Source organism: Triticum aestivum, chromosome 5A (genome assembly GCF_018294505.1).
Source record: "Triticum aestivum cultivar Chinese Spring chromosome 5A, IWGSC CS RefSeq v2.1, whole genome shotgun sequence".
Lineage (NCBI taxonomy): Eukaryota > Viridiplantae > Streptophyta > Magnoliopsida > Poales > Poaceae > Triticum > Triticum aestivum.
The window spans coordinates 581,359,186-581,370,660 of record NC_057806.1 but is presented as its reverse complement, the minus strand read 5'-3'; positions in this window follow the sequence as shown (position 1 = coordinate 581,370,660).

The window sequence follows — 11,475 nt, the reverse complement described above, 5'->3', positions numbered from 1 at the left end:
CAAAAGCTTCAAAGCCGGCCCCTTCACCAAAAATCTCAAGGGCGAAGCCATTGGCAACTGCACCTCCTGAAGACAGTGTGCAGTCTAAAGACGTATCCCGCGTCTCCAAGCCCCAGAAGGACAAGATGCCTCAGCCACACACCGGCAAAGAGCTCACAGCTGCTGCCATTCTGCGTAGCGAAGCCATTGATCTGTCAAGTGATGAAGATCTTGGATATGACGCTCTCGAGCAGCTCATCAAGAGCAAAGAAGAAGCTGAAATCTTCAACAACTTGCCTCTCTTTGATGTTGCCATCATCCACAACTTCATCGACGAATGGTTTGCCACACTAAACATCAGCTTCGAAGATCTGCAGCTGCCCGTTGGCCTCAGCGTCGCCTTCCAAGGCGCTATTGCTTCAGAACTTGCAATTGCCCAGCGCATTGTTGAACTGAAGCAGAAAATTGATCATGAAAAGGCTCAGTTCAAGAAGAATATGGCCAAGCTCAGCGTGCAAGAAGTGAAGAGCTTCAAGATCATGTTGCATGAACTTAAGGAAAACTTTCTGAAGAAGCGTGCAGAAGCTCAAGGTTCACGTGAGCGGATGAAGTCACTGGCTGAAAGATGTGTGCAAGCCTACAATGAGGCTGAGAAGCGCAAGGCACTTGGGTGTCCTGGCATCGACCCCAAGATAGCCGCGAAGAAGAAGAAGAAGCCTGCTATGGCTGAACCAGAGGCACCAAGGCAAGAAGCAGTTCCAATTGTCTTCCCAACTGCAACGACTGGCTCGAAGCCAAAGAGCCGGTCAACCGCTTCAGAGCTCAAGAAGACGCGAACTGCAGAGGCTGAAGCCAGAAAGAGGAAAAGCTCTGAAGCCTCTCCTAGTGCCCCCAGCAAGAAAAAGAGAAAGATCAAGAAATCTTGGGCTGCTCCCACAGAGCCCTTGATAGTTGAACCTATTTCAATGATTCACCCTGACGCAGAACGTCAACTGACGGTTCATGAGCCTTTTTCCACAGAGGCTCCTGAAGCCGAAGACATTCCAGCAGCTGACCCCATCGCTGCTGAAGAAATTGGTCATCGGGACAATGTACAAGATGATGCAGCCCTTCCTTAGTATGAACACAGCGAACTCATCAGCATTGGTCGTCCTCTGACGCCAATTGCACAAGATGCGTCATGGGCGGATCGCCCTCAAGAGGAAGAAGACAATGAGGCCCAGCCCACTCCAACCCCACAGGCGTCGTCTGCATTCCGCAGGCTTCGCAAAGGTCCAAGGCCTCAAGTCTATGTTGAAGACATTCCGGCTGCATCAGCCGTAGAAGAAGCACCACAAGAGCCCACTCCTATGCTCCACCAAGAAGTAGTTCTCCAGGAGAACATGCTTGTGACCGACCCTCCAGCTAGTCAAGCGGAGGCTGAAAAGATTGAGGCTGCCACAACCAACACTGAAGCCAATGTGGAGCCCTCACCACCAAAAGCTTCAGAAGACAGCGAAGCTACTGATCCAGACACTTCTGTTCCTGAGTCTGCTGCAGGTCCTCAATTTTATTACCATGTTGAGCACAGGCCTCATGTCCAGAAGCCAGTCCCAAGGCTGCCGAGGTTCCCAGGTCCTGCATCAGCACCTGGCTCCTTTAACATCAATAGCTTCAAGGCAGATAATACGTTCTTCAACAACTCCAAGAACCCCTATTCAAGGGAAAGGATTTCATCAGATAGGTTCTGGAGCTATCCTCAGCGCAGCTACTATTCATGCATCCTATACAACCAAGGTCGCATCTTCCCGCACAAGCGCCTTGATGTTGAAGCCATTGCTGGTCTGCCCTGTTTAGAGGAAGCGTTGGATTGCTTCAAGCAAGTGGGTCTGCTGCAGTTTGTAACTGATGAAGAGCATTGGAATGAAGAGCTTCTGCTGCAATTCTATGCCACCCTCCACATCAAAGGATACAACAGAGATCCGAAGACTTGGGCCCTGGAGTGGATGACCGGCAATGTCCATCTCGAAGCCAATGCATTTATCATTGAGCTCACCGGCCTGCCCACTCCTGGCGAACTCTTCGAGGAAGGCTGTCCACTACACACTGAAGCTCTTGAGAGCATATTCCAGAGGCCTGAACTGAATATGAGTCAGATGCTCTCCATGATGAAGCCATTGCCCCACGATGCTCCTTATCCAACAGAGTTCTTCGCTGAAGACTTTGAGTACCTGCCCAGAACCATCTATGACATTATCCGGCGGACTCTCTGGCCTATCAAAGGGCACTCTCCAAATGCCAAGATCGAGGGTGCAATGAAGACTCTGATATTTTGTATCCTTCATGGCAAATGCTTCAACGCACAGGATTTCTTCATACGCCAACTAGCTGAATCAGGCTCAGATCTGTTTGGTTTAAAGTTATATGCTCCTTGGGTAATGAGACTAATCAAGCTTCACTCTGCGATCTCATATCAGCCCTCAGCCCGCAACCATCGGATCTTCTTGCCAGATGTGGATACCTCTGCTGAAGCTATATATCCTGAGCCTGCCAAGCAACCTTTGAATCTTCAGAATGCAGAACACCAGAGCTTCACTCAGAACGTTGAAGGTGTTGAAGCCATCTCCAGGGTGTATCCTTTGGCTGGCACTACACGTGCACCACACCCTGCTTCAACTGAAGCCACTAACAGTGCAACTGCTTCAAGACCCAAGAAGCGCGCTCGTGTTCTCAATGACCGAGAGCTTCTTGTGTCCCTTCATCAAAAACAAGATAGGCATCATGACTGGCTAAAGCATTAGATGAAAAGCCTCTTGGTGGATGTTAATCATCTTCAAAATCTTGCCACCAAGAATGCTTTTGTTACCCATGAAACCTGTCGTCGTACATGGAAAGGGCTATCAATGATGTGTATTGAAGCTGAACTTGAAGAGGATGGCTTCACTGAGTGATTCAAGTTTGACACCACACCTCCTAGAAGGGCTGTGATGTGAAGCACACCATCACTTGAAGACTCTGAGTTCTCTTCATCTGCTGCAACAGTAACTGCACGAGTCATCGAGGATGAAGACGATGCAACTTCACCACCACCCTCTTCTGCACCGCCAAACACCTCCAACGACCCTGCTGCTTCTGGGAACGAGTAGACACTCTATGTCTTCAAACCTTTTTGGTCCTTACTGACAAAAGGGGGAGAAGCATATGGGTTGATAGTCTTCAAGCGGGTCCATATGGGCGGGTGCTTTATGTTTTGTTATATTTTGCTTCGTGCTTACAACTCTCGTTCTTTTTGCTACATTTGATTCTTATGAGTTGTAACACTTAAACCAGATGGTCGTCTGCTACTTGTTTGCCACCCTGTTTTGCAAAGATAAATTCCGCATGTGCGAAGATAATTCCGCACTTATCTCATTCTGCAGACGTCCATTTTCCATTATGCATGTCATTATCTTCATATACTTTCACATGCATAGTGGATTGTCATCATAAGCTGAAGTGGATCTCCACAAGTACAACCTGCCATGTGCATTTGCATTCCAAAAGGAAATTAACTTATATGCACATCTTCAGGGGGAGCCCTTACAACTTATGAAGACAATTCCTTATCCTTTACAATTTCACAGACTATATTCCCCATTGAAAACTTCAACTAGTTTGTCATCAATCACCAAAAAGGGGGAGATTGTAAGTGCATCTAGTGCCACCCCTAGTTGGTTTTGGAGTATTGACGACAAACCTAGTTGAGGGACTAATGTGTTTGTGAGAATTGTAGGATAACACAGGTAGAAGTCCCTTATTGATTCGGTTTTACTACCAGAGATGACCCCTAAAAATGTATGAAGACATTGAAGTCAAAGGTGGTATATGAAGATATTCACATTGAAGTCTATGACAAAAGAAGACACGTTATGAAGCCTATGGAGCTCGAAGACTTAGATCTTTCGTAGTTCTTCTTCTTTTGTGTTGAGTCATAGGAACCACCGTACTGTTAAGTAGGGTCCAGGAGAACCAGTCAGAATGACTGAAGTGATGCCTAAACCTAAAACTTATGTCTTTGAGTGAAGACAATGAGAGTGAATCTTGTCCAGAGCCGGACAAGTCAGCTTTGCTTGTAGCCCAAGTAAAGTTGCCATGAGAGTTTGAAATCTGACCGTTGAGACACGTGTCAGTTTCTTAGTGACCCAGGGTCATTTCGGACAAATCAGGTCGGGTTGCCAAGTGGCTATAAATAGCCCACCCCCTACAACCATAAACGGTTGGCTGCTCAGATTTCAGTGCACGGCTTTTGTCGTTTGAGAGCAACCCACCTTGAAGCCTTTGAGAGAAAATTCCTAGTGAGGAGAAAAGCCCTAACCACCCAGAGCCAGAGAACATTGGGCATCACTTAAGTCTTCTTGTCTGTGTGATCTGAAGACTTATTACACTTGAGGACTGTGCATCCCCAGACGGTTAGGCGTCGCGTTCAGAGCATCCAAGAGACATTGTGGATTGCCAATGAACGAAGTATGTGAAGGTTTGGGAGTCTACCTTGAAGACTTACCAGAGTGATTGGGCGAGGACTAAGTGACCTTAGCTCAAGGAGAATACGGTGAGGACTTGGTGTTCTGAGCTGCGTGTTCAGGACTGGGTGTCCGGGACTGTGTGTCCTAAGGTTTAAATACCTAGCCGCTCCAACCAGACGTACAGTTGTCACAGCAGCTGGAACTGGTCCAACACATCATTGTCTTCAACGAGTCACTGGTTTCATCTTCACTTCCTTTTACTTACTGTTACTCATTGTGAAGCTATTGCATGCTTGCTCTATCTTTTGTCTTCACAACGTAACTGTATAATTTTTTTGGCTTCATAACTTCTTCCTACCTGATCCTAATTACACTACAGCTATTTGTCACTGTGCTTTCACTCTGTTGATACTTGACCATGGCTTGCCTAGTGTAGTCTAACTTCCGCTGCATAGTAATAGGCATATCTCTACTGTTTGTCTTCATAACTTCCACGTTTTGAAGACTTTCATAAAAATCGCCTATTCACCCCCCCTCTAGTCGATATAACGCACTTTAAGATACACCTCCCAGAAATGTTTTTATCTCTAAGTTTTTCGCTTTGAGCTCTGGCACCTCTACGAATCCCTACTTCCCTCTGCGAAGGGCCTTTCTTTTACTTTATGCAATTTCTATTTTTGAATTTGAGTATCCATCTTCTCTTCTAAAAGCACCAACTAGGAAGCAATATGATCATACTTAAGTATTGGGTGTAGCTAATATTCGAGTGTGGTTCATGAATGGATCAATGTTTGAGCATGACGGGCTAGGGATAACTTATTTTAGCATAGACATTTTGAAAGACTTGGTTGCTTGTTGATATGCATGAGTATCTAAATTATCATGTCAAAACTAGACTATTGCTTTGAACAACTAAAAGTCCAAATGTCCATGCTATAAAGAAAAGAATATGATATGACATGATAGGCAGCATTCCACATCAAAAATTCTGTTTTTATCACTTACCTACTTGAGGGCGAGTAGGAGTTAAGCTTGGGGATGTTGATACGTCTCCAGCGTATCTATAATTTTTGATTATTCCATGTTGTTATATTATCAATCTTGGATGTTTTATAATCATTTTATAGTCATTTATATCATTTTTTGGTACTAACCTATTGACATAGTGCCAAGTGCGAGTTCCTGTTTTTTCCGTGTTTTTTACATCACGGAAAATCAATATCAGACGGAGTCCAAATGCCATGAAACTTTACGGAGAATTTTTATGGGCCAGAAGGAACACAACGGGCCCTGGCTGCACCTGGGGGTGCCCTGAGGGGGGCACAACCCAACAGGCCGCGCCAGGAGGCCCAAGGGCGCATAGGTGGGTTGCGCCCACCTCGGGTGCCCCCCAGACCGCCTCTTTGCTCTATAAATACCCCAAAAATCCCAGAACCCTAGAGGAGTCGACGAAATATTCATCCATCTGCCGCAGAGTCCAGAACCACCAGATCCAATCTAGAAACCATCTTGGTGGGGTTCACCACCTCCATTGGTGCCTCTCCGATGATGCGTGAGTAGTTCTTTGTAGACCTTTGGGTCCGTAGTTAGTAGCTGGATTGCTTCATCTCTCTCTCTTGATTCTCAATACAATGGTCTCTTGGAGATCCATATATATGATGTAACTCTTTTGCGGTGTGTTTGTTGGGATCGATGAACTTTGAGTTTGTGATCAGATCTATCTTTTCATATCCATGGAATTTATTTGAGTTTCTTTGATCTCTTTTATGCATGATTGCTTATAGCCTCGTATTTCTTCTCTGATATTTGGGTTTTGTTTGGCCAACTTGATCTATTTATCTTGCAATGGGAAGAGGTTCTTTGTAGTAGGTTCGATCTTACGGTGCTTGATCCCAGTGACAGAAAGGGAAACGACAATTATGTATCGTTGCTACTAAGGATAAAACGATGGGGTCTATCTCTACATAGATAGATCTTGTCTACATCATGTCATCATTCTTATTGCATTACTCCGTTTCTCCATGAACTTAATACACTAGATGCATGCTGGATAGTGGTCTATATGTGGAGTAATAGTACTAGATGCAGACAGGAGTCGGTCTACAAATCTTGGATGTGATGCCTATATAATGATCATTGCCTTGATATCGTCATAATTATTTGGAGTTCTATCAATTGCCCAACAGTAATTTGTTCACCTACCGCTTTGCTATTTTTCTCGAGAGAAGCCACTAGTGAAACCTACGGCCCCCGGGTCTTCTTTCTCATATATTTTCCTTTGCGATCTACTTTTATTTGCTTTTATTTTCAGATCTATTAATCCAAAAACCCAAAAATACTTTGTTGCACTTTATTTTATTTGTGATCTATTTATTCAATCTATTATAACTTTCTCCCGTCCATGCACCGTTTCTGGCGTTGTTACCCGAAAGGGATTGACAACCCCTTTAACACGTCGGGTTGCGAGTGGTTGTTATTTGTGTGCAGGGGTTTTTTATGTTGTGTTGCCTGGTTCTCCTACTGGTTCGATAATCTTGGTTTCATATATGAGAGAAATACCTACCGCCGCTGTGCTGCATCATCCCTTCCTCTTTGGGGAAATACTGACATAGCTTCAAGCGACATTAGTGCCCAGTGCCAATTGCTGTTTTTGCTTGTTTTTTACTTCGCAGAAAATCAATACCAAACGGACTCAAAATGCAGTGAAACTTTTTGGAGATTTTTTTTGAATTAGAAAACACAATTTGGGCTAAGGAAGTACCAGAGGGGGCTCCGAGGGGAGCACAACTCACCTGGGTGCGCCGGGGGGCCTAGGCGCGCCCTGGTGGGTTGTGCCCACCTTGGCCGCCTCCCACACCGCCTCTTTGCTCTGTAAGTACCCCAATATTCCAAAAACCTTAGGGGACTCGACGAAACACAATTCCAGTCGCCGCAAGTTCCAGAAACCACAGATCCAATCTAGACACCATCACGGAAGGGTTTATCATCCTCATTGGTGCCTCTCCAATGATGCATGAGTAGTTCATTGCAGAACTACGGGTCCGTAGTTAGTAGCTAGATGGCTTCCTATCTCTCTTTTGATTCTCAATACAATGGTCTCTTGGAGATCTATTTGATGTAACTCTTTTTGCGGTGTGTTTGTTAGGATCCGATGAACGTTGAGTTTATGATAAGATTTATTTTATCCATGAAAGTTATTTGAGTTTTGATCTCTTATATGCATGATTGCTTATAGCCTCATATTTCTTCTTCGGATCTTTGGTTTAGTAAGGCCGACTAGATAGATTTTCTTGCCATGGGAAGAGGTGCTTTGTGATGGGTTCGATCTTATGATGCTCAATCCCAGTGACAGAAGGGGAAATGTGAAGGAAATATGCCCTAGAGGTAATAATAAACTTGTTATTTATATTTCATTATATCATGATAAATGTTTATTATTCATGCTAGAATTGTATTAACCGGAAACTTAGTACATGTGTGAATACATAGACAAACAGAGTGTCACTAGTTTGCCTCCACTTGACTAGCTCGTTGAATCAATGATGGTTATGTTTCCTAACCATAGACATCAGTTGTCATTTGATTAACGGGATCACATCATTAGAGAATGATGTGATTGAATTGACCCATCCGTTAGTTTAACACGATGATCGTTTAGTTTGTTGCTATTGCTTTCTCCATAACTATACATGTTCTTAAGACTATGAGATCATGCAACTCCCGAATACCGGAGGAACACTTTGTGTGCTACCAAACGTCACAACGTAACTAGGTGATTATAAAGGTGCTCTAGAGGTGTCTCGGATGGTGTTTGTTGAGTTGGCATGGATCGAGATTAGGATTTGTCACTCCGATTGTCGGAGAGGTATCTCTGGGCCCTCTCAGTAATGTACATCACTATAAGCCTTGCAAGAAATGTAGCTAATGAGTTAGTTACAGGATGTAACATTATGGTACGAGTAAAGAGACTTGCCGGTAACGAGATTGAACTAGGTATTGAGATACCAACGATCGAATCTCGAGAAAGTAACATATCGATGACAAAGGGAACAACGTATGTAGTTATGCGGTTTGACCGAGAAAGATCTTCGTAGAATATGTAGGAGCCAATATGAGCATCTAGGTTCCTCTATTGGTTATTGACCGGAGACGTGTCTCGGTCATGTCTACATAGTTCTCGAACCCTTACGGTCCGCACGCTTAACGTTCGGTGACGATCGGTAATATGAGTTTATGTGCTTTGATGTACCGAAGGTAGTTTGGAGTCCCAGATATGATCACGGACATGACAAGGAGTCTTGAAATGGTCGAGACATAAAGATCGTTGTATTGGATGACTATGTTTGGACTTCGGAAGGGTTCCGGGCAAGTTCAGACAAATACCGGGGTACCGGGGGGTTACCGGAACCCCTCGGGGAGTGTAATAGGCCTATTGGGCCTTAGTGGAGAAGAGGAGGGGCGGCCAGGGCAGGCCGCACGCCCCCTCTCCCTCTAGTCCGAATTGGACAAGGAGGGGGGCGGCGCCCCCCTTTCCTTCTTCTCTCCTCCTTCCCTCTCTCCCACTCCTACTCTTGGAAGGGTTGGAGTCCTACTCCCGGTGGGAGTAGGACTCCCCTTGGGGCGCGCCTAGGAGGGCCGGCCTCTCCTCCTCCTCCACTCCATTATATACGGGGGAAGGGGGCACCCCATAGACACACAAGTTGATCAGTTCATCTTTTAGCCGTGTGCGGTGCCCCCCTCCACCATAATCCACCTCGGTTATATTGTAGCGGTGCTTAGGCGAAGCCCTGCGTCAGTAGCTTCATCAACACCGTCATCATGCCATCATGCTGACGGAACTCTCCCTCGAAGCTCTACTAGATCGTGAGTTCATGGGACGTCACCGAGCTGAACATGTGCAGATCGCAGAGGTGTCGTACGTTCGGTACTAGGATCGGTCGATCGTGAAGACGTACGACTACATCAACCGCGTTGTCATAACGCTTCTGCTTACGGTCTACGAGGGTACATGGACGACACTATCCCCTCTCGTTGCTATGCATCACCATGATCTTGCGTGTGCGTAGGAATTTTTTTTTAAATTACTGCTTTCCCCAACAGTGGCATCTGAGCCAGGTTTATGCGTAGATGTTATATGCACGAGTAGAACACAAAGGAGTTGTGGGCGTGGGTATATACATATTGCTTGCCGTCACTGGTTGATTCTTGATTCAGCGGCATTGTTGGATGAAGCGGCCCAGACCGACATTACGCGTACGCTTACGCGAGACTGGTTCTACCGACTTGCTTCGCACACAGATGGCAAGTGGGTGTCTATTTCTCCAGCTTTAATTGAATCGGATTCAATGAACATGGTTCTTTCTGAAGATCAAAAAACAATCACTATACTGCGTTGTGGTTTTTGATGCGTAGGTAAGAATGGTTCTTGCTCAGCCCATAGCAGCCACGTCAAACTTGCAACAACAAAGTAGAGGATGTCTAACTTGTTTTTGCAGGGCATGTTGTGATGTGATATGGTCAAGACATGATGCTAAATTTTATTGTATGAGATGATCATTTTTGTAACACAGTTATCGGCAATTGGCAGGAGCCATATGGTTGTCGCTTTATTGTATGAAATCCAATCGACATGTAATTGCTTTACTTTATCACTAAGCGGTAGCGATAGTCATGGAGGCAATAGTTGGCGTGACGACAACTATGCTTCGATGGAGATCAAGGTGTCAAGCCGGTGATGATGGTGATCATGACGGTGCTTTGGAGATGGAGATCATAGGCACAAGAGGATGATGGCCATATCATATCACTTATATTGATTGCATGTGATGTTTATCCTTTATGCATCTTATTTTGCTTAGTTCTACGGTAGCATTATAAGATGATGTCTCACTAAATTTCAAGGTATAAGTGTTGTCCCTGAGTATGCACCATTGCTATAGTTCGCCGTGCCGAGACACCACGTGATGATCGGGTGTGATAAGCTCTACGTTCACATACAACGGGTGCAAGCCGGTTTTGCACACGCAGAATACTCGGGTTAAACTTGACGAGCCTAGCATATGCAGATATGGCCTCAGAACACTGGAGACCGAAAGGTCGAGCGTGAATCATATAGTAGATATGATCAACATAGTGATGCTCACCATTGAAAACTACTCCATCTCACGTGATGATCAAACATGGTTTAGTTGATATGGATCACATGATCACTTAGATGATTAGAGGGATGTCTATCTAAGTGGGAGTTATTAAGTAATTTGATTAATTGAACTTTAATTTATCATGAACTTAGTACCTGATAGTATTTTGCATGTCTATGTTGTTATAGATATATGGCCCGTGCTGTTGTTCCATTGAATTTTAATGTGTTCCTTGAGAAAGCAAAGTTGAAAGATGATGGTAGCAATTATATGGACTGGGTCTGTAACTTGAGGATTATCCTCATTGCTTCACAGAAGAATTACGTCCTGGAAGCAACGCTAGGTGCCAAACCCGCTGCAGGAGCAACGCCAGATGTTATGAATGTCTGGCAGAGCAAAGTTGATGACTACTCGATAGTTCAGTGTGCCATGCTTTATGGCTTAGAACCGGGACTTGAACGACGTTTTGAACGTCATGGAGCATATGAGATGTTCCAGGAGTTGAAGTTGATATTTCAAGCAAATGCCCGGATTGAGAGATATGAAGTCTCCAATAAGTTCTACAGCTGCAAGATGGAGGAGAATAGTTCTGTCAGTGAACATATACTCAAAATGTCTGGGTATAATAATCACTTGATTCAACTGGGAGTTAATCTTCCAGATGATAGTGTCATTGACAGAATTCTTCAATCACTGCCACCAAGCTACAAGAGCTTCGTGATGAACTATAATATGCAAGGGATGGATAATACTATTCCTGAGCTCTTCGCGATGCTAAAGGCTGCGGAGGTAGAAATCAAGAAGGAGCATCAAGTGTTGATGGTTAACAAGACCGCCAGTTTCAAGAAAAAGGGTAAAGGGAAGAAGGGAAACTT